The sequence below is a fragment of the Staurois parvus genome, unplaced genomic scaffold, assembly GCF_062004578.1.
Source record: "Staurois parvus isolate SC_StPar_1 unplaced genomic scaffold, SC_StPar_1.0 ptg000092l, whole genome shotgun sequence".
In the NCBI taxonomy this organism is placed as follows: domain Eukaryota; kingdom Metazoa; phylum Chordata; class Amphibia; order Anura; family Ranidae; genus Staurois; species Staurois parvus.
In genome coordinates, this window is record NW_028317888.1 from 189,855 (window position 1) to 216,197 (window position 26,343).

General features: G+C 43.3%; 1 pseudogene; it reads right to left on the bottom strand.

Moving 5' to 3' along the window:
• Positions 1–25,132, bottom strand: LOC149468091 (uncharacterized; annotated as a pseudogene).
• Positions 25,133–26,343: the final 1,211 nt, after the last annotated feature.

Below are 26,343 nucleotides of genomic sequence, written 5' to 3' on the forward strand. Positions count from 1 at the left end.
TCACTCACGACAGGAAAGTGGCTTCTCCCTCATGTGTAATCTCTGATGTCTGTAAAGACTGGAGGTCTGTGAAAAACATTTACCGCACTCAGCACAGGAATACAACTTCTCTCCTGTGTGAGATCTCTGATGTTTGTTAAGATTGCACTTCACTGAAAAACATTTTCCGCACTCAGGACAGGAATATGGCTTTTCCCCTGTGTGAGATCTCTCATGTTTATGAAGATTGGATTTCTCTGAAAAACGTTTCCCGCACTCAGGACAGGAATACGGCTTTTCCCCCGTGTGAGATCTCTGATGTGTGTGAAGACTAGACTTCCGTGAAAAACATTTCCCGCACTCAGGACAAGAGTACGGCTTCTCCCCTGTGTGAGATCTCTGATGTTCATGAAGACTGCACTTATCTGAAAAGCATTTCCTGCACTCAGGACAGGAATACGGCTTCTCCCCCGTGTGAGATCTTTGATGTCTGTAAAGAAAGGACTTCCTTGAAAAACTTTTCCCGCACTCAGGACAAGAATATGGCTTCTCTCCCGTGTGAGATCTCTGATGTGTGTAAAGCCAGGACTTCACTGAAAAACATTTCCCGCACTCAGGACAGGAATACGGCTTCTCCCCCGTGTGAGATTTCTGGTGTATGTAAAGATCGGACTTCACTGAATAACATTTCCCGCACTCAGGACAAGAATACGGCTTCTCCCCTGTGTGAGATCTCTGATGTGTGTAAAGAAAGGACTTCACTGAAAAACTTTTCCCGCACTCAATACAGGAATACGGCTTCTCCCCCGTATGAGATTTCTGGTGTATGTAAAGATGGTATTTCAAAGAATAACATTTCCCGCACTCAGGACAGGAATACGGCTTCTCCCCCGTGTGAGATCTCTGATGTTTGTTAAGACTGTATTTTTGTGCAAAACATTTCCCGCACTCAGGACAGGAATACGGCTTCTCCCCTGTGTGAGATCTCTGATGTTTGTTAAGACTGGATTTTTGAGAAAAACATTTCCCGCACTCAGTACAGGAATACGGCTTCTCCCCTGTGCGAGATCTCTGATGTGTGTAAAGCCTGGACTTCGCTGAAAAACATTTCCCGCACTCAGTACAGGAATAAGGCTTCTCCCCTGTGTGAGATCTTTTATGCACATTAAATTTGGATTTATAGTGGAAACATTTCCCGCACTCAGTACAGGAGAAGCTCCTCCCTGTTGGAAGGCCGGCCCGGTCCCGCACAGTCTGAGGTTCCTCAGGATACGAGGAATCCGATGGTCCATCTACACTGGGTGGTGCCGGATGGACATTGGAGGGAGCCGGGTTTTCTCCTGGACTATACTGTGTGATGTCCTCATCTTCTACTTTCCAGTCTGGAGACAAAGTGAGACAATCCTCGGAGGTTTTCCTCATCTCCCGGCCATGGACTAAAATACAAAGACAAAGAGGATTACTAGACAGGAGCTGATTGGTTCCCCCAAACCAGGACTCCGCCCACATCAGGCAGCTTGGTCTCTGAGGAGTTTACAATTCCACCCTCAAGGGAACTAGGAAATGGCTCCTCTGATCTACTACCAGGTCATTTCTTTATTCATGGACCTTAGTCAGAGAGTGAGGAAACAACCAGAACTGTCTTTTATAGGAGGGACAGTGATGAGGGGATTATAGGACGAGGGTCCCCACCCCCTCTATCACTCATCGCCATCTTCCCAACACAAGAAGTACTGCACTTCCTTATTTAGTCCATGATTTAGACATGAAGAACAGCGGGGCTGAGCCCCACCAGAGGTCAGAGAGTGAGGATGGGGGGAGAACAACCAAGATGAAGACTGGACTGATCCTGAAGACCACCATCATTGGGGTATTGACTCCTCCCTCATTATCACTTTCTGTTTAAGGGTCCAAAGTTGGAGGATGTTATCACATTATTACCACCATGTAAAAGTCTGTGCTCCAATCACATCATTCAATATAAAATGTCCAGCTGGGAGGAAATGGGGGGAACAAAAGAGAATCCATATTATGTGTATATATAGCAGTGGGGGGAGGGGGGAGAGCAGAAGTCAGGACTGTGGAATGTACAACATAGAGTATATAGTGCAGGGGTCAGGAGTATGTAATGTACAACATAGAGTATATAGTGCAGGGGTCAGGAGTATGTAATGTACAACATAGAGTATATAGTGCAGGGGTCAGGAGTATGTAATGTACAACAGAGTATATAGTGCAGGGGTCAGGAGGATGTAATGTACAACATAGAGTATATAGTGCAGGGGTCAGGAGTATGTAATGTACAACAGAGTATATAGTGCAGGGGTCAGGAATATGTAATGTACAACATAGAGTATATAGTGCAGGGGTCAGGAGTATGTAATGTACAACATAGAGTATATAGTGCAGGGGTCAGGAGTATGTAATGTACAACATAGAGTATATAGTGCAGGGGTCAGGAGGATGTAATGTACAACATAGAGTATGTAGTGCAGGGGTCAGGAGTATGTAATGTACAACATAGAGTATATAGTGCAGGGGTCAGGAGTATGTAATGTACAACATAGAGTATATAGTGCAGGGGTCAGGAGTATGTAATGTACAACACAGTGTATATAGTGCAGGGGTCAGGAGTATGTAATGTACAACATAGAGTATATAGTGCAGGGGTCAGGAGTATGTAATGTACAACAGAGTATATAGTGCAGGGGTCAGGAGTATGTAATGTACAACATAGAGTATATAGTGCAGGGGTCAGGAGGATGTAATGTACAATATAAATTATACAGTGTAAGGGTCAGGACTCATAATATTGGTATTCAGTAATCAGTGGAAGCTTAAATATTTTCTGTAGACAAGTTGCAGAGATCCCACACCGCTGCCTCCCATCTCCTGAGACTGCACTCAGTGACTTGGGTCTGAGACACTACAGACATATCCCTCCACCCGGCACAGCCAGCAGACCACAGAGCAAGGAACCCTGGGAGAAATGCTCTGTCAGAGATCTTACTAGAACCAGATATGGGGCCAAAGACCCAAAGTACATGTCCCAGGTGGCTAGGTTAACGCTAATGGTGAAAATCAACATTTTGCTGCCAGCTGAACCCCAGAATCTCCAAAAAATCCAGTCTAGATATATAAATTGTGTCGTACAGACTGATATTGCCAAATGTTGACTCTACTCTGGACCAATCAGTGAGCAGTATAGGTGGAGGAATGGATTTAGTGTTCATGACCCACCTGTGCTGATCTCTGTAGGAGTGTCCTCCTCTATAAATGTCCCCGTTATTCCATCCTCCTCCATAGACTGCTGATCATCCCTCACATACGCCTCTTCTTCTTCTGCTTTCACCTCAACTTTTATATATTCATCCTAAATCAAGAAAATGAGAAATTTCACATATAAAAATATAAGCTAACATGAAAAATCCACATATTATCTCCACAAGTCCATGTTCTAGATTCTCCCTCCCACCAACCTTGTAATGTTCCCTCCTAACACTCCCTCATCATCTCACGCCTTGACTACTGCAACTCCCTCCTCACTGGCCTACCCAAGTGCAGGCTCTCCCCGCTCCAGACCATCCTGAACTCAGCTGCCAGACTCATCCACCTTACCACCCGCTCCACCTCTGCCACCCCCCTCTGCCTCTCCCTCCACTGGCTCCCGATTGCCCAACGCATCAAATTTAAACTCCTTACCCTGACCTACAAAGCCGTTCACAACACTGCCCCTGACTACCTCACCAATCTGATCACCAGGTACCACCCTACCCGTACCCTTCGCTCCTCACAGGACCTCCTTCTATCCTGCTCCCTGGTCTCCTCCTCCCATGCACGACTGCAGGACTTCTCCAGGTCCTCCCCCATCCTCTGGAACTCACTGCCCCAATCCATCAGACTGTCGCCTTCTCTATTCACATTCAGGCGCTCCCTCAAAACCCATCTCTTCAGGGAAGCCTACCCCACCCTCACCTAACGGCCATCCTCCCTCATTCCTCCTACCACTTCATCCCCCCCAGCCACTTCCTACTGTACCTTTACCCCCTCCCTCCTAGATTGTAAGCTCGTAAGAGTAGGGCCCTCTTACCCCTCGTACGCTGTCTGTCTTTGTTGTACTGTGCCATGTATTGTCCCCCCCTATTGTACAGCGCTGAGCAAACCCTTTGGCGCTATATAAACTCGTAGTAATAATAATAATAATAATAATGTGGAGGGATGGTGTGATCTTCCTGTGTGGAATCCCGGGAATACAGAGGACGGGGACATCTCTCTGATGGGTTCCTGGTATTAGGTGGCTCCATCATATCCTTATGTCCTTCTGAAAACTCCTCCATCACTCCATACTCCTCATCCTCCTCTTTATACTCTTCTTTAACATCAATATTATCATCCCCGAGGATTCCACTCTGAAAGATATAATAAAACATTCATTGTAACAAACATGCTGTGTATAAATCACAACTACCAATAATTGTCATCATCTACCTGATGATGGTGAGGGATGGTGTGACCTTCCTGTGTGGAATCCCGGGAATACAGAGGACGGGGACATCTCTCTGGTGGGTTCCCATGACTGGATCCATCTGTAGGAAACACACACACTGACTGAATCCATTGTTTCTATGTGTTTATCAGATGATGGGGGATCTAGGTGGATCCTCCGTACTGCTCTCTCCTTTACAATAAAGTCTCCTCTTACCCGGTGATGTGAGGGGCGGCTGATTGTCCATCATGACGTACTTGTAGAGGTCCTTGTGTCCTTCTAAATATTGATTTGTATCATCAACATGTGTGTATTATCTGCTGGAGATAAAAGACGTCACAGTGACTACGGAGGAAGAGGACGGACATGAAGGGGGGTTACTGGGTATAAATAGAACATAACATCTTATTACCCCCTCTGCTGCCATGTTCACCAATGTCTCCAATATCCTTCACACCGCATGGCACAGCCTGTTTTTTTTTTCCAGATGACTTCCTGTGTGTTCCAGACATCACTTCCTGTCTGTACCTGACATCACTTCCTGTCTGTATTCCATAGAGAAGTCCTTTCTGGGTAAAAATGAGATCACCATCTTGTGGAGTTCAGAGGAACTGCAGCCCCGAGAAATGTCCCCTAATAACCATTCCTGCATTGTATTACCTTACAGAGATATCAGGGAAGTGCAAAAACAACTAAAAAAAAGTAAGAAACAATAAACCTAACTCTTATGCAACCAACTGTTTAAAAAAGTTTTTTTACTACAGATAGAAAAGTCTTAAAGAAACAGAGATAACAACAAAGGTATACATAATAAAACAGAAACCTCCAAATTCAGACAGACTACCTCTTATATCAGAGAGAGAGAGACTACCCAGAATGTCCTGTCCTTCATATCAGAGAGAGACAGACTACCCAGAATGTCCCATCCTTCATATCAGAGGGGACAGACTACCCGGAATGTCCCATCCTTCATATCAGAGACCGAGACAGACTACCCAGAATGTCCCGACCTTCATATCAGAGAGAGACAGACTACCCAGAATGTCCCGTCCTTCATATCAGAAAGAGACAGACTACCCAGAATGTCCCGTCCTTCATATCAGAGAGAGACAGACTACCCAGAATGTCCCATCCTTCATATCAGAAAGAGACAGACTAGCCAGAGTGTCCCGTCCTTCATATCAGAGACCGATACAGACTACCCAGAATGTCCCGTCCTTCATATCAGAGACCGAGACAGACTACCCAGAATGTCCCATCCTTCATATCAGAGACCGAGATAGACTACCCAGAATCTCCCATCCTTCATATCAGAGACCGATACAGACTACCCAGAATGTCCCGTCCTTCCTATCAGAGAGAGACAGACTACCCAGAATGTCCCGTCCTTCCTATCAGAGAGAGACAGACTACCCAGAATGTCCCGTCCTTCATATCAGAGAGAGAGAGAGACATCCCAGAATGTCCCGTCCTTCATATCAGAGACCAAGACAGACTATCCAGAATCTCCCATCGTTCCTATTAGAGAGAGTCAGACTACCCAGAATGTCCCGTCCTTCATATCAGAGAGAGACAGACTATCCAGAATGTCCCGTCCTTCATATTAGAGACCAAGACAGACTACCCAGAATGTCCCGTCCTTCCTGTCAGAGAGAGACAGACTACCCAGAATGTCCCGTCCTTCATATCAAAGAGAGAGAGACAGACTATCCAGAATGTCCCATTCTTCATATTAGACAGCCAGCCAGCTCTTGAAGGCTGGTAGGAAAGAACCATAAGGGTACCTAAGGGCTTGATTGGAAGAGGAGAAAGTGCCAAGACACCTCCACAGGGGTAAGCAAAGAGAAGATATAGAGAGCAACTCATATGGTGCACAAAACACCAGCAGGTCATAAGGATGCACAGGGACCCATGTGCCTAAACACCCATCATTGCCTCTAAGCAAAACTGCCAACAACTAATCAGGGAGCATGGTCCAACAAAGCATCCTCAGCTGAGGAGAGGGGAAGGGGGAAGGGATCCTAGATTGTCTACCTGATTAGGAACAGGAGCAAGGGAAGGAGTCTGGAGGAACTGCACATCGGTCATCAAATGAGAACTTAACCTCCAGTGACCAGGTCCCACAAATCTCTCCAGGCCGACTCCCTACCTGCTGGGGGAACTAGCAGCAATAATGCTGACAATGTGGAGAGCACAGGGCCATCCAGCAATTAAATCTTCCTGCCAGGTGGGAAATCAACAGCTTTCAGGTACTTAATCAGAAGAGAACCAGACGGTAAATTCTTATCTCCAAGGAGGACAGCATAGTGAAACGTAACACTCTCAGTGCAGTACAGCATAGGGACTGGGCCACTAGACCTGCCACAGGGAAAACTCCCAGACCTTTCCATAGGGGAAGACTCTTCAACACGTGAGGGATTTCCAGTGGAGCTCAGGTCAGAGTACCAAGTCATGGAGGGGATGCTTGATGAGACAGGAACTGTTCTCAGGAAACAGATTGGATCCCCAGACATGGGGACACCCCTGCAAGTGAAGACTTTCATGGTGAAGGGAATAAACTGCCCCTTTCAGACAAAAAGGCAGATAGGTAATATCTGGAAGTACTTGGTCTAGAGAGACCATTTGGATGTTTCACCCCACGTTTAGTCTCCCAGGCATGAGGGGTTGATGACAAGGACTGAGTTACAATTGAAAAAGGGAGTCTAAATTATGAGTGTAATCCATTGGCACCCTACACACCCTGAAAGATGAGGGAGGGAGAATGATCCTGACTTATAAAGGGAGGAATTAAAACCCTAAAGCACAGGTGTCAAACTGGTGACCCTCCAACTGTTGCCAAACATCTTGTCCCATGAGGCATTGCAAGATTGACAGTTACAAGCATGACTCCCAAAGGCAGAAGCATGATGGGACTTGTAGTTTTGCAACAGCTGGAGGGCCGCCAGTTTGACACTCCTGCCCTAAAGGAAATGAGCAACCTTGCCCAACAGTGACCTTTAAAAAGCCCAAGGCCTGGAACAAGAGGCTGATTCTCCAGTTGATGGGTAGTACATCTATAAGGTTTGAAACATCCCCGGTATATCTGTGTCCACTTCAGGAGATTTCAATGTCCCCAACCATCGATATCTGAACAAAAACAGCCAGAAAGTCCAAAGTGGAGACTGAGGTCCCTGCAGACATGGGGGATACCTTGGCCACACACTAGAGAGCTTTGGTAGACTGCAATAAAGATGATCCAGTGACAATAGGGGTCCAAGGTTCTGAATTACAGGTGTCAATTCCTTCTGGGAAGGAAGCACTCTAGGACTATAAGCTGAGTTCATCCTTGGCAGTGGGACATTCCTGGCTGTCTTAGTGAAGACATGTTGTGTTTGCACAGTGGTAATTCAACTAGGCCTAATGTGAGGCAATGTTTTAAGTCTCATAAAACCAGGCAGCTTGGGCTGAGGGTTTCACGTGGCCGGGGGTGACCAAGTAAGTGTAGGCAGGGAGATCCACATGATGCTTCAAGAGCAACGGCAGAATGATACTTTCTCCAAGTTGAATAGAGAGAAAGAGAAGTCAAAGCTCCACCCAGTGAATGTCATCAGCACTCAATTCCTCGGCCTTAACTCTTACCCTGTTAAAAAGTGGCAGGAAATTTAAAATGGTGGCCATCATGGAGTTTCCCAATGCTTCATCACAACTGGCTCTGCTCACTAAGTGAGTCTTCAAAGACAGGGTCGCACCTGTGACTGCAGGACAGCTCTGGACCCAAAAGCACTCCTCAGCTAACTAACACAGTACACCCTGGCCTGGAGAGCACCACAATGAAAAGCCCAGTTCCCAAAGGTTACATTCCAGGCTAGTCTTACATGTACAGTCCAGGAGGGTCCAGCTTCACAAGCTAGTGCTGAGAAAAAACTGATCAGTATAGCTGATCGAGATCATCTGAGTTCACCAAAGAACCTTGATAGACTGATTGATGTCACCAAGAAACCTTGATTGACTGATGTCACCAAGGAAACTTGATTGAGGTCACCAAGGAAACTTGACTGATGTCACCAAGAAACCTTGATTGATGCCACCAAGGAACCTTGATTGGTATCACCAAGAATACTTGATTGATTGATGTCACCAAGGAACCTTGATTGAGCTAACCAAGGAACCTTGATTGTTGTCAACAAGAAAGAAAACTCCATTAGTGTAGCGTCACTGATGTCACCAAGAAGAAAAGTCCACAAAGTTAGAAAGCTAGCAAAAAAAAAGTAGACTTTTTTCTTCAGAGCTGAAGCATCCAACCACTTAAGATAATAGCAAATAACTGAAGCTTGCTGGGAGCAGAAGGGGTTACACAAGGACTGGCTTATAGGTTTTGTGTTTGCTCGTGTCCAATCCTATTGTAACTCAGTTCCCGGGTATTTGGTGCAAGCCCTGCAGCACATTGAAGACACTGGGACTTTTGGAGACATCAAGCCATGAACAATGCCATGGACTCTTGCCTCACAGAGGTATGCCTGGGCAGCCACACTACTATAGTTATAGCTAGGGGAAAGATGTTATTCATATTGAACTGTACACTGCAACCCATTCAGTGAAGGATCCTGGTCTGAAGGTATTCAAAGGGGTGAATAATGTTGGTTCTGGTGCATCTAAAGAACACGGGTGTGTATCGCACTGTGGGTTATAAAGTAACATTGTTATAAAAGGGTTAACTCAGCAAGACCAGGAGAGGAGTATAGTTGCTATGGGTAACCAAGTGAAGGAACAAGCTACAAGCAGCCAATTGTTAGGTGTGGTACCTGGTAAGATGGCATGTCCTCTGGTAGCGAGGGGCTCATTGTCTGGCTCCCTCTCTAGCGGCCGGCATCCAATGGAAAGAAGATCCAAACCCACATTACAGAGATCTATGTCCTGGTCATGAGGTACGGGAAGGAAGGAGCATGCATGAGGTCCATGCTAGGTGCATGGTGGAACTCCATTCTGTTACTGGGAGTGAGGTAACAGAGGTACACTGGACTGGTGGAGTGGGCACAGGCTCAGCACGTCCCTCCTAATACAACATACAAGATACAGCATGTAGTATCATGAGACAAGTCACTTTTCAGAGGAACTTTGTGCTTTAATTACCTCACTCAGTGAAGGTTCATCTCCAAGTCGGGGAACTGCCTTAGTGTTTGACTTTTCACATGACTGCAAACTCCACCTGGTCTGTGGACATCAATGAGCATGCTCCACCTGAAAGCATGCGTGGCGAAGATGACCCTGCCCATATGCGGCAGTATAACCTGCCTCCTGTGTCCCTCAATGGACAAGAAAGGAAAATACCTTAGTAGCTTAGAAGAAAACTAGACCCCTGTCAGATTTTTATTCCTTGTAGAGTTTCCCTGACTTCCTGATTGGTAAATTGTTGTCAGGAGGACAGGAAGCGTAGGGAAATTTCTCAAAGGAGCCCCAGATAGTAAAAACCTGACAGGAGTTCTAATCCTTCACCACTCCATCGACAATTAATTTTTGGTCTCCATTTGTAATTTAAATCTGTTTGGCCCAGCCTACCTCTATGGTTACACCCTGAGTAGTAAGCTGGCCACAACCCCGGACACCCCCCCACACATACACCCATTCACCAGGATACAAATCATTGTCATGTATTGTGAAGGAACAGACACCTCTGATTGTGGATGGAGGTCTGATCTGACCCCATTTAATAAACACAACACAACTGACTCCATGTAACTCGTCTGTCCAGTCACATCATTGATATATCTTGTCTTATACAATAAAGATTGTTTAATTTGTGTCGGTGACTTTGTGCTGGGATAGCCTTGGTACTGTTGTTTATAATGGGGATAGCTGGATTTGTGAGGTGCATTCATAGGCTTGCTGAGCGGATGTTTATACAAGATGTCTGCCGGGCCCCTCATCCAGGAAGATGTCCCTTGGTGGGTAAATATTTTCTTATCTTCCAGGATTGTCCTCAGACACTCACTCATTACTCTTCTGGCCCCAGATAATATTAACAACAGAAAAATGACTCAAAATTCACCATAGAGAGGTTTCGCCCTTCTTATTGTACAAAAAAATCAACAGGTTGAGTAGTTTAAGTCCCCCTAGAAGTCCACTTCTCCCTCGTACAGGAAGATGCCACTGAACACTGTCAGAGGCTCATCAGAATGGGCCAACTTTCCGGTCACCAGGTCAATGCAGACGGTGTCACCCGCACTCAGCTGTAGAATAATATTGAAGACCCCAAGTGAGCTGGTGGTGGTCTTGTTTTCTATGAGGGGCTTCTTCTCCAGGCCTTCTGGTTGGTAGCCCTCAAAGTCCACCCTGGCAATGCCCAAGTTGGATTTGGAGAGCACAGCTTCAATCCTTTCATCTTTGTAGCCAGTCAAGATGGCACTAAAGAAGTACCTGCCTTCTATTGGGGCAGTGAAGATACCTGGGAAGAAAACAAACATGGCTAGTTTGAGAGGGGAGACCTAAGACCTAAAACCTTTGTTAGAGACAGGTGACCTGAGAACTAAAACCTTTGTTAGATACTGGAGACCTAAGACCTATAACCTGTGTTAGAGACAGGAGACCTAAGACCTAAAACCTTTGTTAGAGACAGGTGACCTGAGACCTATAACCTGTGTTAGAGACAGGAGACCTAAGACCTAAAACCTTTATTAGAGATAGGAGACCTGAGCTCCTGCGTTTAGCCCCTACGCTTACCCCCCCTTCTCCTCCAGCAAGTGCAGTGTCAGTAGGTCACTATTAGAGATGAGCGAATCGAACCAGGCGAACTGGAATTCGATACGAATTTCAGAAAAATTTCGATTCGCGGCGAATCCGAAATTTTGCCTACTTCGGGTGCGCGAATCGAAATTTTCCCGATCAGCCGGCAAAAGTGTCCCTGCAGAGAGCTCCGCTATTTCTGACATTTCTAAGACAGTTCCTTCACATGTACAGCGGTTGAAACATTGTATCTATTAGTTTCCATTTAGGATACAGATGTTTCAACCACTGTACATGTGAAGGAGCTGTCAGAGAACTGTCAGAAATAGAGGAACTCTGCACATACACTTTTTGCCGGTTTGGAATTCTTATTTTCATCCTACTTCTTCTTCTTCTTCTTCTTCATCCTCATCCTCTTCTTCTTCTTATGAGGATGAGGATGAAGAAGAAGAAGAAGAAGTAGGATGAAAATAAGATTAATTCCAAGCCGGCAAAAAGTGTATCTGCAGAGCTCCTCTAAGTGTATTTGCAGAATATCATTTATGGAAAAAAATAGATACAATGTTTCAACCGCTGTATGGAGTGAGTGTCCCAGAACTGTCAGAAATAGACTATTTCTGACAGTTCTGGGACATTCACTCCATACAGCGGTTTCAACCGCTGTATGGAGGGAATGTCATAGAACTGTCAGAAATAGACTATTTCTAACAGTTCTGGGACACTCACTCCATACAGCGGTTGAAACATTGTATCTATTTGTTTCCATAAATGGATCCATTTATGGAAACAAATAGATACAATGTTTCAACCGCTGTATGGAGTAAATGTCCCAGAACTGTCAGAAATAGACAGAAACTGTCACAGAACTGTCCTTCTTCTCATCCTTCTCCTTCTTCTCATCCTTCTCCTTCTTCTCATCCTTCTCCTTCTCCTTCTTCTCATCCTTCTCCTTCTTCTCATCCTTCTTCTCATCCTTCTCCTTCTTCTCATCCTTCTCCTTCTCCTTCTTCTCATCCTTCTCCTTCTTCTCATCCTTCTCCTTCTCCTTCTTCTCATCCTTCTCCTTCTCCTTCTTCTCATCCTTCTCCTTCTCCTTCTTCTCATCCTTCTCCTTCTCCATCTTCTCATCCTTCTCCTTCTCCTTCTTCTCATCCTTCTCCTTCTGCTTCTCCTTCTCCTTCTTCTCATCCTTCTCCTTCTTCTCATCCTTCTCCTTCTTCTCATCCTTCTCCTTCTCCTTCTTCTCATCCTTCTCCTTCTTCTCATCCTTCTTCTCATCCTTCTCCTTCTTCTCATCCTTCTTCTCATCCTTCTCCTTCTTCTCATCCTTCTCCTTCTTCTCATCCTTCTCCTTCTTCTCATCCTTCTCCTTCTTCTCATCCTTCTCCTTCTCCTTCTTCTCATCCTTCTCCTTCTCCATCTTCTCATCCTTCTCCTTCTCGTTCTTCTCATCCTTCTCCTTCTCCTTCTTCTCATCCTTCTCCTTCTTCTCATCCTTCTCCTTCTCCTTCTTCTCATCCTTCTCCTTCTCCTTCTTCTCATCCTTCTCCTTCTCCTTCTTCTCATCCTTCTCCTTCTTCTCATCCTTCTCCTTCTCCTTCTTCTTATCCTTCTCCTTCTCCTTCTCCTTCCTCATCTCCAAGGGCATTTAAATTAAAGGTACAGTGTTCTGCACTAATATAAAGGCTCTCTGAAGCCTAGAAACCCTTTTTATAAGTCATCTTCGTAGCGAATAAATTCGCATCGAATCGAATTTCTTCCTGGAATTCGCTGAATCAGCCGAATCGAATTTTTGAATACTTCGCTCATCTCTAGTCACTATCACTTGATACATTGCACACAAAACCGCAGTGTTCGCAGAATCAGGCCTGATCTCTGTTAGCACTTGCTGGTAAATTTTGATGACTCTCATATGCAGCAGAGTGCCAGTACTAGTGCCACGCTACCTTTTGGTGAACTGGCGAGCACTAGTGGCCTAGTACATCCTGGTCTTTCACATACCTCTTAGATTGTAAGCTACCAGGATCAGGGCCCTCCTAACCCTCTTGTATTGAACTGTATTGTTGCTGTATTGTCTCCCTTTATATTGTAAAGCGCTGAGCAAGCTGTTTGCTCTATAAATCCTGTATAATAATAATACTAGCACTGCAGTATGACTTGGTGACGTGGCGAGTCCCATAAGTCCAGTACAAGCCGGTGTGGTGGTGAGCATAAGTATTGTCCCGCTGCCACCAAGAATTCGCACACAGGCCCATAGAGCTAGTATCCTTCCAGATGTGCTTGCAAATCCCGATTGACAGCCCACAAATTCTGCAGCACCCGTACTTCCCCCATTCACTGCCCAACCATTCAGGTGAATTCAGAATGGAAATAGCAAATTTAACTCCTCCCCTTGACTTTTGGAGCTGTTTTTCATGGAATATCTGTATGCGTTGATTGTGGATCAAAGCAATTTATATGCACAACAATTTATCGCCACCAACCCAAATTCAAACCCTGCCAGACCATTCGCATGGAAACTCAATACGGTTTCCAAATTTACATTTTTTGGGGGCCTAACCCCTAACATGGGCATTACTAAAAGAAATGAATTGCGGTTGTATTGTTCCACAAACCCGTTTCATCATATGCCGTGTTCTCTGCTGCCATGGCCAGGCATAGATATGAGAGTATAATGTGTTTTAAGCATTTCAATGACAATACACTCTGTCATCCTCGGGGTGACCCTGAATTTGATCGGCTCCACAAAATTCAGCCCCTCGCAAATCACCTTAGCCAAAAATTTGCAGATGTCTATACTACTCAGCAAAACATCTGCGTTGATGAGTCCCTGATTCATTTTTCTGGCTGCCTTGCATTCAAACAATTCTCCCCAGCAAGCGTGCCAGATATGGGGTCAAGATGTAGAAGACCTGTGAGAGGACAACAGGCTATACTTATAAGTTTCAGATTTATGAGGGAAAAGATAGTCACGTGGAGCCCCCCGGATGTCCAGACTACATGGGGAGCAGTGGCTAGATCAGGGGTGGGCAAACTTTTTGACTCGAGGGCCGCAATGGGTTCATATATTGGACCCGGGGGCCGGACCAAGAGTAGATGAATTATGTGTATGTGTCATCCATAGTAAGTATAGTAATATTCCCCCATAGTAAGCATAGTAATTAATCCCCCATATAGTAATTCATCCCCCATAGTAATTCATCCCCCATAGTAATTCATCCCCCATATAGTAATTCATCCCCCATATAATAATTCATCCTCCATAGTAATTCATCCCCCATATAGTAATTCATCCCCCATATAGTAATTAATCCCCCTTATAGTAATTCATCCCCCATAGTAATTCATCCCCCATATAGTAATTCATCCCCCATAGTAATTCATCCCCCATATAGTAATTCATCCCCCCTATAGTAATTCATCCCCCCTATAGTAATTCAGCCCCCATATAGTAATTCCTCCCCCATAGTAATTCATCCCCCATATAGTAATTCATCCCCCATAGTACTTCAGCCCCCATATAGTAATTCATCCCCCATAGTAATTCATCCCCTATATAGCAATTCATCCCCCATAGTAATTCATCCCCCATAGTAATTCATCCCCCATATAGTAATTCATCCCCCATAGTAATTCATCCCCCATATTAATTCATCCCCCATATTAATTCATCCCCCCTATAGTAATTCATCCCCCATAGCAATTCATCCCCCATATAGTAATTCATCCCCCATATAGTAATTCATCCCCCCTATAGTAATTCATCCCCCATATAGTAATTCATCCCCCATAGTAATTCATCCCCCATATAGTAATTCATCCCCCATAGTAATTCATCCTCCATATAGTAATTCATCCCCCATAGTAATTCATCCCCCATATAGTAATTCATCCCCCATAGTAATTCATCCCCCATATAGTAATTCATCCCCCATAGTAATTCATCCCCCATAGTAATTCATCCCCCATATAGTAATTCATCCCCCATATAGTAATACATCCCCCATAGTAATTCATCCCCCATAGTAATTCATCCCCCATATAGTAATTCATCCCCCATAGTAATTCATCCCCCATATAGTAATTCATCCCCCATAGTAATTCATCCCCCATATAGTAATACATCCCCCATAGTAATTCATCCCCCATAGTAATTCATCCCCATATAGTAATTCATCCCCCATAGTAATTCATCCCCCATAGTAATTCATCCCCCATAGTAATTCATCCCCCATATAGTAATTCATCCCCCATAGTAATTCATCCCCCATATAGTAATACATCCCCCATAGTAATTCATCCCCCATAGTAATTCATCCCCATATAGTAATTCATCCCCCATAGTAATTCATCCCCCATAGTAATTCATCCCCCATATTAATTCATCCCCCATAGTAATTCATCCCCCATAGTAATTCATCCCCCATATTAATTCATCCCCCATATTAAGTCCCCAAGTCCCCCCTGTGTCAATTCACTTACCTTTGCTCCGCGCGTTCCTCTCGCCGTGTCGAGGGGGACAGATACGTCGAGGGGGACAGATCCTCATAGGAGACAGATTTTCATGCTACACCGGAACGGCGCGGGACACGGCGAGAGGAACGCGCAGAGCAAAGGTAAGTGAATTGACACAGGGGGGACTTGGGGACTTCAGGGCGGACTGTGAGAGGAGCCTAGCTCCGCAGGCCGGATTAAAAGGTCCGCCGGGCCGTATACGGCCCGCGGGCCGTAGTTTGCCCATTGCTGGACTAGATAGTTTGGGACTCGGTGTCATCATTTATCCATATGGGGTACCACTTATACGTGGACAATTTTTATTCAAGTGTGCCACTATTTAGACATTTGTACAATCTTGGAACTGGCGCATGTGGCACCGTGTGACCTAATGTGTGCCCACCATTAGAAGTGGGTGGATGCAGGGCGGTATATTCTAATGGTGGGCATACCACACACTTTTACTGGCAGAGATTTCTTCTCTTTTTTAATTCAGTCCACAGGCTGCATAAAAAAAAGAATATAGTATATATACCCAACAAGGACCAGCGATGTACTGGTACATCACTGGACTTTGAATGGTTATACCAGGATGATGCCTACAGCTGCAGGCATCATCCTGTTATTGTTTTTTTCAGCCGGCAATCAACTTTCATGTAAAAGCAATCCTAATGGCTAATTAGCTGCAGGATTGCTTTTACAAGCAGCAGGATATGATGCCCCCCCTCCCCCGCTGCCTTCCATGGCCTTCTCGGGCAGTTCCGTGCCATCAGGGGAACCTGAGAATGCAGCCGGTGTTTCTGCCAGCTGACCATAGAGCTGATTGGAGACCAGAATGGTGCCAATCATCTCTATAGTCTAAGAATTCGGAAGCTACGAGCATTTCATCACTTCAGTTTTGCAGGATATAAACAGCGCCATTTGTAAACTGGGAAAGCATCTGATCACCGATGTTGGTTTGATTAGATAATGTAAGGGCAGAGGAGATATCCAGAGTCTGATAGGCCCGAGATTTCTCCCCATTGAAGTTATAGGGAATATTTGTGTTCCCTGTTATAGCATTAAAAGTGCTAAAAAAAAATTAAAGGGACAGTGTAAAAATAATTGAAAAAATCAAAATAACAAAATAATAAAAAAGAACCTTGCCCCCCCCATGCACGTGCACACCTGTTTGCAGGAGTGTTGACCCTGTACTGGTATGTAAACAGAGGTTGCACCATGCATGTCAGGTATCACCACGAACGTCAGATGAAGGGCAGTAATTCTTACACTAGACCTCCTCTGTAGATCTAAAATGGTGGCTTGTAAAGGCTTTTAAAATGTTGCCTATGGATGTTAAAAATGTTTGCAGTTTGTCACCATTGCACGGGGCATGTGCAGTTTTAAATCATGTCATGTTTGGTATCTATTTACTCGGCATGTCATCATCTTTTATATTTTGCCAAATAATTGGCCAACATATTGTGTTTTTGTGCATTAAAAGTAAAAAAAGTGTATTTTTTTAATTTGCATTTGAATAATCATTGTGACATGAAAAATTGTAGCACCCACCATTTTATTCACTAGGGTGTCTACTTTAAACAAATATATAATGTTTGGGGTTTAAATTAATTTTCTAGCAAAAAATACAGATTTTTTTCATGTGACCAAAAAGTGTAAGAAAAGGCTTGGTCTTCAGGTGGGTAGAAGAGTGAGTGATGTGTGGCATAAACTTCTAATGCTGGGCATAGAATGCCCCCACCCCCAAAAAATGACCTCTTTTTGGAAAGTAGACACCCCAAACTATTTGCTGAGTGGAATGTTGAATCAATAGACAAAATCATTTTTTATCACACGTTTTTGAAAAATTACAAACTTTTTTTTTCTTACACAAAATTGTCACTTAAATGATTTACTGCTCACACATGCCATGGGTATATGTGGAATTACTCCCCAAAATACATTCTGCTACTTCTCCCGAGTATGGGGGTACCACATATGAGAGACATTTTGGCAGTCTAGCCAAGTACAGGACCCCAAAATACAATAAGCACCTTCAGGCTTTTAAAGGGCTTTATTTCCTCATTACACTTCCTGACTCCCTATCACAGTTTTGGAGGCCCTGAAATGCCAGGATAGCACCAAACCCCCCAAAATGACCCCTTTTTGGAAAGTAGACACCCCAAGGAATTTGATAATAAGCATGATGAGTATTGTGCAGATCTCGTTTGTTGCCACATATTTTTGGAAAATGAATAAAAAAAACAAAAAATTTTTTTCTTTTTTTTTTATATTTCAAAACCTTGTAGGAAAAAAATGAGATAAGCAAAAAACTCACCATGCCTCTTTTTAAATTCCTTAGGGTGTCTACTTTCCAGAAAGGGGTCATTTTGGGGGGTCTGGTGCTATCCTGACATTTCAGGGCCTTCAAAACTGTGATAGGTAGTGAGGAAGTGAAATGAGGAGGTTCCACACCTTTGGGATTTCAAAGCAGTCATTGGATTTCAGGCTCCTGTATGTGGCTAGGCTCCCAAAAAGTCTCACACATGTGGTACCCCCATACTTGGTAGAAGTAGCAGAATGTATTTTGGAGTGTAATTCCACATATACCCATGGCTTGTGTGACAAATATATAATTTAAGTTACAACTTTGTGTAAAAAAAAAATTTCCAAAAACTTGTGAAAAAAAAAAAATCTTCCATGGACTCAATATGCCTCTCAGCAGATAGCTTAGGGTGTCTACTTTCTGAAAAGGGGTCATTTGGGGGTGTTTGTACTCCTCTGGTATTTTAGCTCCTCAAGAAATGTGATGAGGAGTCAAAGTAAAAGCTGTGTAAATTCCATTATCTATACCATAGTTTGTAGACGCTATAACTTTCACAAAGCAATCAATATACACTTATTGGGAATGTTTTTAACAAAAACATGGAGCAGAATACATCTTGGCCTAAATTTAAGATGAAATTTAATTTTTTTGATATTTGTTATGACATAAATGAGAAAATATTGTTTTTATTAAAAAATTTTGGTCTTTTTTTGTTTATAGAGCGGAAAATAAGAAGTGCACAGGTGATCAATGACCACTAAGGGAAAACTATTTGTGTGAAAAAAAGGTTGCAAATTTAATTTACTTACACAATAATCAATAAACAGAATTCCGCACCTTATCACCTTCAAAAATATCTACTATACCCAAAAGAAAAGTAAACTTTCACCCTTGAAAGTATGTGTACATGTAACTAAACTCTTCTTTAAACATAGATGAATCTATCCCAATATACAATAAAATAATACATAAATACAATTTACAATAAAATAAATAAAATAAATTGTAAATTAAAATGAATATCCCAAAAAATTATATATCAAACTAAATGTCCCAAAAAATAAATGTCCAAAATGTCTCTGTAAAGATATCTTTCCAAATTCCAAAGCAAACTCATATCATCTTTAATCATCCAGTATGGAAATTCCACAATTCTTTGTGAACCTCAAAAAAATAAACTTCTGATAGTGTATTACCTTTATACTGAACATACATGCAAAACAGTAAAAACGTTTATGTATTTGGTAGATTTTATATTAACTGTTAGTGTTTTTTAGGGGTTGATTTTATTCATATATTTTATTTAATGTATTTTATTATATATCATATTTATCATACTTTTTATGAGATAGTTTGGGGGATATGGATTAGGTTTAGTTTGTGTGTGAGTAGATGTAGAATGTATTGATCTGGGAATGCATAGATTGACCAGTAGAGGGAGTCATTACCATAGGGGGTATAAGATTGTCATTGTATTGAATATCGGTCTGTTATATATTTATATATTATATAAGAAGGGTGTATATACATTGCTACTATTTAGTTGGATTCACAGTATATGTTGATCCTTTTTAGCATTTTAATTACATGGGGATTTAGATCAGGTATGGGGGCGTGTACCTGTTAGGGGGAGTGGGGGGGTCATTAAGATGGAGTTTATGTTACAGTATAGGTACACAGTTATATGGTTCTAGTATAGATGCTGTGTGATTGCAGTGTTTGTATAGGGATTGCAGTGTTTGTATAGGGATTGCAGTGTTCGTATAGGGATTGCAGTGCTAGTATAGGGATTGCAGTGTTCGTATAGGGATTGCAGTGTTCATATAGGGATTGCAGTGCTCGTATAGGGATTGCAGTGTTTGTACAGGGATTGCAGTGTTCGTATAGGGATTGCAGTGTTCGTATAGGGATTGCAGTGTTCGTATAGGGATTATAGTGTTCGTATAGGGATTGCAGTGTTCGTATAGGGATTGTAGTGTTCGTATAGGGATTGCAGTGCTCGTATAGGGATTGCAGTGTTCATATAGGGATTATAGTGTTCGTATAGGGATTGCAGTGTTCGTATAGGGATTGTAGTGTTCGTATAGGGATTGCAGTGCTCGTATAGGGATTGCAGTGTTTGTATATGGATTATAGTGTTCGTATAGGGATTGCAGTGTTCGTATAGGGATTGTAGTGTTCGTATAGGGATTGCAGTGCTCGTATAGGGATTGCAGTGCTCGTATAGGGATTGCAGTGTTCGTATAGGGATTGTAGTGCTCGTATAGGGATTGCAGTGTTCGTACAGGGATTGCAGTGTTCATATAGGGATTGCAGTGTTTGTACAGGGATTGCAGTGTTCGTATAGGGATTGCAGTGTTTGTACAGGGATTGCAGTGCTCGTATAGGGATTGCAGTGTTTGTATAGGGATTTCAGTGTTCGTATAGGGATTGCAGTGCTCGTATAGGGATTGCAGTGTTCGTATAGGGATTGCAGTGCTCATATAGGGATTGCAGTGCTTGTATTGGGATTGCAGTGTTTGTATAGGGATTGCAGTGTTCGTATAGGGATTGCAGTGTTCGTATAGGGATTGCAGTGTTCGTATAGGGATTGCAGTGTTCGTATAGGGATTGCAGTGCTCGTATTGGGATTGCAGTGTTTGTATAGGGATTGCAGTGTTCGTATAGGGATTGCAGTGTTCGTATAGGGATTGCAGTGTTCGTATAGGGATTGCAGTGCTCGTATAGCGATTGCAGTGTTCGTATAGGGATTGCAGTGCTCGTATAGCGATTGCAGTGTTCGTATAGGGATTGCAGTGCTCATATAGGGATTGCAGTGCTCGTATAGGGATTGCAGTGCTCATATAGGGATTGCAGTGTTCGTACAGGGATTGCAGTGTTCGTACAGGGATTGCAGTGTTCGTATAGGGATTGCAGTGTTCGTACAGGGATTGCAGTGCTCGTATAGGGATTGCAGTTCTCGTATAGGGATTGCAGTGTTCATATAGGGATCGCAGTGTTCGTATAGGGATTGCAGTGCTCGTATAGGGATTGCAGTTCTCGTATAGGGATCGCAGTGTTCATATAGGGATTGCAGTGCTCGTATAGGGATTGCAGTGCTCATATAGGGATTGCAGTGCTCGTATAGGGAATGGGAATAAAGATATACATGCCGCCGTTTTTCCATATAGTAAGATGGCGGATTCGATTTCTTGCCCTTGATGTGGGACAGAATATAAAGAACCGCCTCTCAGACATCTTGATCCCTTGTGAAAAAGTCCAGGAAGTGACGAAACGCGTCAGCACACGCAACGTCTGAAGAACTCGCAACGTCTGAAGAACTCACGCAAAACCGGAAGTGTGGTGGTGGCCATTTTGGAAGTGGGAACATGCGGTTCTCTATACATAGGACTACACCTGAGCTGTTCTGAATGCTGGAAGCTGATATTCTTCAATTGTAATGTAAGATATTCAATAAATATTGACTTCTGTTACTATATAGCGCTGATTGTCTCCTATCTCACCTGATGAGGAATATGGAAGAGTGCCAACAGGAACATTAGGAAGCCTGGAGAGTGCGACTATCCCCTGAAAGCCTGGGATTTATTTCCAGAGGGGAATGATCCATTGTTGCACCAGTTGGAGGAGAGCACTTTATTGTTCACTATTATTGAGTTTGTAGAGCTCACTATTAGAGATTTGGGTTATTCTCCATTCTCACTATTTGGAGGTGATCACGTTTCATGGTTTGGACTTGGAATGGTCACTCTTCTGATTCTTGTCACGAGTGTATTTACATATTCAGAGATTGATATATTGGTAGAGGAATTGTTTCTTCACGTGTGAGCTCACGGTATGCAGTTGGCATGATACACGGTTCTTTCACTATTTTACATGTATGTTCAGTTTAAAGGTAATACACTATCAGAAGATTATTTTTTTGAGGTTCACAAAGAATTTTGGAATTTCCATACTGGATGATTAAAGATGATACGAGTTTGCTTTGGAATTTGGAAAGACATCTTTACAGAGACATTTTGGACTTTTATATTTTGGGACATTTAGTTTGATATATAATTTTTTGGGATTTTTATTTTACAATTTATTTTTTTATTTTATTGTATATTGGGATAGATTCATCTATGTTTAAAGAAGAGTTTAGTTACATGTTCATTTATGTACCGTATTGCATGACCGCGCAATTGTCAGTAACACTAGTGCAGCGCTGTATAGTAAAAAATGGTGTAAATTCCATTATCTCTCCCATAGTTTGTAGAAACTATAACATCACACAAAGCAATCAATATACACTTATTGGGATTTTTTTTAGCAAAAACATGGAGCAGAATACATTTTGGCCTAAATTTATAACTAACTTTGAGTTTACTATATATTTTTTATAGCCAAAAGTAAAAAATATTGTTTTTTTTTCAAAATTTTTGGTTTTTTTTTGTTTATAGCGCAAAAAATAAAAAGCGCACAGGTGATCAAATACCTCTGAAAGAAAGCTCTATTTGTGTGAAAAAAAGGACATAAATTTCATTTGGGTGCAGCATTGCATGACCGCGCAATTATCAGTTGAACTAGTGCAGCGGCAAAAGCAAAAAGAGGCGTGGTCATTAAGGGGGGTGAACCTCAGGAGGGGGAGGGGTTAAACTCTCCAGTATCTTCCCAACTATAGAAGTGACACTAACAGCTCTATAATTACTTAGGAAATATTTTGACCCCTTTATAAATATTGGCCCCACATTGGCCTTACACCAATCCAGTGGTACTATGCCAGTCATTAAAGAGTCCCTAACAATGAGAAACAATGGCTGTGAGATGACAGAGCTGAATCCTTTAAGGCCCCGTGGGTGTCTGCCATCCGGTCCAGGGGCTTTATTCACCTTTATTCTGTCTAAATATTTCTGGATCATATCAATTGTGAGCCAATGTGGATCATCTGGGGGGTGTCAGTACCACCCCCCATTATGGACAAGAGCCCCCCCATACTTCTTTGTATACACAGAGCTGAAGAAGGGATTTCATACATTGTCCTTCTCTTTGTCCCCCCCCCTCTAGATGGTTCTGTAAAGGGCCTACATGCTGGGACCGGACCTTTCTACTATTCATATATTGGAGGAATGTTTTGGGGTCGTCCTGATATCTTTCTGTTGTTTGTTTTCAGTTTTTGCACCTTTATTTCCTTTTTGCATCTTCTGTTCTATTCTTTGTAATGTGTAAACGATGATCGCGTTCCTTCATTGTTATATCTAATAAAAGCTCTTTTCTTATTATCTATAGCTTTTGTAACTTTGGCCGTTAGCCACATAGGTTGGATTTGTAGCCTTTTATACTTGTTGTCCATGGGAATATATTTTGCAGTGTGGTCACATACAGGCTTTTTGAAGAACTCCCATTTCTGGTTTGTGTTCATCGATGCCAGAATTCCCTCCCAGTCTAAGTCTTGGAGAGCAGCTCTCGGAAAATTAGCTCTCTTAAAGTTGAGCGTTTTTATTTTCTCGTATGTGCTCGCTGTTTACAGCTAACAATAAATGAAATCATGTTATGGTCACTGCTACCCAGATGTTCTTTTATATGGACATTCGTAATAAGCTCTGCATGGTTTGAGATGACCAAGTCCAGCAGAGCATCATTCCTAGTTGGGGCCTCTATGAACTGGACCATAAAATTGTCCTGTAGTAGGTTTATATATTTTTGCCCTTTAACTGTTCCTGCAGTACCATTACTCCAGTCACTTTCTGGGTAGTTGCCATCCCCCATTATTATCACTGTGACAGTCCTTGCATCTCTTTCCATCTGTGGGAGGAGCTGAGTCTCCACCTCCTCATTAACACTGGGAGGCCTATAACAAACTCCAATGATGACCTTTGTAGTACGCCCCCCATGTGCAGCTCCACCCATAATACTTCAGCCTCATCACACTCTCCATCAACTAGGTCCTCTTTCACACTCGCTCTGAGATCACTTCTCACATAGAGACAGACACCACCCCCTTTCCTATTTCCCCCGTCTCTCCGAAAGAGAACCTAGCCAGGAATATGAATGGCCCAGTCATGTGAAGAATGAAGCCAAGATTCAGCAATACCAATCCAATCCTAGTTCTCTTCATGCACCAAACCTTCCAACTCACCTATTGTGCTGGGCACACTTCTGGCATTGGGGAACAAACACTTTCATTCACTGACACCTTGTCCATTCACCAACACCTTGTTCATTCACTGACACCTTGTTCACACGGATTTTGTGTATTTTTTATTTTCCTACAAATGCTACCAATTCCACTGGTTGTTTGTAACATGGGAACCTTCTTATCATCTGCCATAGCCCTCCCCCCATTCCATCCCCTAGGGGTACTGACCCCTGTCTGATCTGTCTACCTCTTTATAATCCCAGATGTACAGGAAGACAGGACTTCAGTGGGGAACATTTCCCTCACTCAGGACAGGAAAGTGGCTTCACCCCCATGTGAGTTCTCTGATGTCTGTAAAGATGGGACTTATCTAAAAAACATTTTCCACACTCAGGACAAGAATATGGCTTTTCCCCAGTGTGAGATCTTTGATGTGTGTAAAGATGGGACTTCACTGAAAAACATTTCCCGCAGTCAGGACAGGAATACGGCTTCTCTCCCTTGTGTGAGATCTCTGATGTCTGTAAAGGCTGGACTTCAATGAAAAGCATTTGCCACAGTCAGGACAGGAATACGGCTTCTCACCTGTATGAAATTGCTGATGTCTATAAAGATTGGACTTCTGTGAAAAACATTCCCCACACTCAGGACAGGAATACGGCTTCTCTCCCGTGTGGGTTCTATTATGCACATTAAGATGGTATGTAGAATGGAACCTCTTCCCGCACTCAGTACAGGATAACCTCTTCCCTGTTGGAAGGCCGGCCCGGTCCCGCACAGTCTGAGGTTCCTCAGGATACGAGGAATCCGATGGTCCATCTACACTGGGTGGTGCCGGATGGACATTGGAGGGAGCCGGGTTTTCTCCTGGACTAGACTGTGTGATGTCCTCATCTTCTACTTTCCAGTCTGGAGTCAAAGTGAGACAATCCTCGGAGGTTTTCCTCATCTCCCGGCCATGGACTAAAAGACAAAGAGGATTATTAGACAGGAGCTGATTGGTTCCCCCAAACCAGGACTCCGCCCACATCAGGCAGCTTGGTATCTGAGGAGCTTACAATTCCACCCTCAAGGGAACTAGGAAATGGCTCCTCTGATCTCCTACCAGTTCATTTCTTTATTCATGGACCTTAGTCAGAGAGTGAGGAAACAACCAGAACTGCCTTTTATAGGAGGGACAGTGATGAGGGGATTATAGGACGAGGGTCCCCACCCCCTCTATCACTCATCGCCATCTTCCCAACACAAGAAGTACTGCACTTCCTTATTTAGTCCATGATTTAGTCATGAAGAACAGCGGGGCTGAGCCCCACCAGAGGTCAGAGAGTGAGGATGGGGGAGAACAACCAAGATGAAGACTGGACTGATCCTGAAGACCACCATCATTGGGGTATTGGCTCCTCCCTCATTATCACTTTCTGTTTAAGGGTCCAAAGTTGGAGGATGTTATCACATTATTATCACCATGTAAAAGTCTGTGCTCCAATCACATCATCCGATATAAAATGTCCAGCTGGGAGGAAATGGGGGGAACAAAAGAGAATCCATATTATGTGTATATATAGCAGTGGGGGAGGGGGGAGAGCAGAAGTCAGGACTATGGAATGTACAACATAGAGTATATAGTGCAGGGGTCAGGAGTATGTAATGTACAACATAGAGTATATAGTGCAGGGATCAGGAGTATGTAATGTACAACATAGAGTATATAGTGCAGGGGTCAGGAGTATGTAATGTACAACATAGAGTATATAGTGCCGGGGTCAGGAGGATGTAATGTACAGCATAGAGTATATAGTGCAGGGGTCAGGAGTATGTAATGTACAACATAGAGTATATAGTGCAGGGGTCAGGAGTATGTAATGTGCAACATAGAGTATATAGTGCAGGGGTCAGGAGTATGTAATGTACAACAGAGTATATAGTGCAGGGGTCAGGAGTATGTAATGTTCAACATAGAGTATATAGTGCAGGGGTCAGGAGTATGTAATGTACAACAGAGTATATAGTGCAGGGGTCAGGAGTATGTAATGTACAATATAGAGTATATGGTGCAGGGGTCAGGAGTATGTAATGTACAATACAGAGTATATAGTGCAGGGGTCAGGAGTATGTAATGTACAATATTGTGAGGGGAGTGACTTTGGGTGGGGGGCACAGCCTCCTTTGGAGTGGTGGGTAGACCCCTGCTGCAGCTCCCCATATCCCTCTTATGTGTAAATCACCCTGTGCCTGTTAGGGGTACAGGGTGGAATGTCCTAGTAT